A 1,030-nucleotide genomic window follows, 5' to 3' on the forward strand; every position below is an offset into this window, starting at 1 on the left:
AAAGCCCTTTCATCCCGGAGAGACACGGTGCCAGCTGGGACGTTGTTGCGGGGGGGTATTATTATTCCCAATTAAGCACAGGGGAAACCGAGGCACACTGCGTTGCGGTCACTTGGTGTGGTGTGAGTCACAGCCAGGGTCAGAGCCACCTCCAAAACAAGCTCTGTGCTCTGACGGCCGCTCCATCACTGCCCAGTGTGGTCCTGCACCACCTGGGAGGATTTTCCTAACAACCCGCCCTGGTTTTGGCTCCTATGGCAAAGCCGTGGCGATGTGGCAGCTCCTCGAAAGGCCAAACTGTTGCTCATTTCTTGGGGACCCAAAATGTTGGGTTGCGAGAGCGTCTCCGGCTCTGTAAGGTGAAAAGAGGACCATGGCCAAAGCATCATCACTGACCACTCAGAAGGAGGCGTGAAAAGGGGCTGCTCCCCTCATCACACCCCAGATGCCACCTTGACATTGCTGGATGCCACCCCGCTCAGGTCCCAGACACCACCTCGGCTCGTGGTGGCACCCTGAGGTCACCAAGCAAGGGTGGAGCAGGGCAGGATGCGGGGCAGCGTCTCGGCCCCGGTCACACCCTCCTCTCCATATTGCAACACTTGTTTTTTGCCCTCCAAATACGCAGGATCTACTTAGCGTGTGCTACTACTCATTGTCTTAATGATAGGGCAGATTACAGGATTTTGGTCTTTTTCAGACAGGAGTGCACTGTGTTTAATAAAGAAGAACCACCAGAGGGCAAAAAGACAAGATATTTCATCTGAGGTCAGACAATATATTTATTTAAGTATATATATATATGTATAACACAGGTATACATATATCTATAGCTTGGTTTCAGTACAGTGTAGAGTACACATCTTCAGGCAGCATAAAGCAAGCAGTTAATGGCTTTTATAGCTCAAACATTAATAAAACAGTCGTGCTACAACTTTCAGTGTTATTTCAAAGACTTTCTTCTGTTTCAAGTTCTGTTCTCGGTATTCGTTAAAGCGACCAAGTGACAAAAAACTTCCACGTATTAAAA

The sequence above is a fragment of the Mesitornis unicolor genome, unplaced genomic scaffold, assembly GCF_000695765.1.
Source record: "Mesitornis unicolor isolate BGI_N332 unplaced genomic scaffold, ASM69576v1 scaffold2830, whole genome shotgun sequence".
In the NCBI taxonomy this organism is placed as follows: Eukaryota; Metazoa; Chordata; class Aves; order Mesitornithiformes; family Mesitornithidae; genus Mesitornis; species Mesitornis unicolor.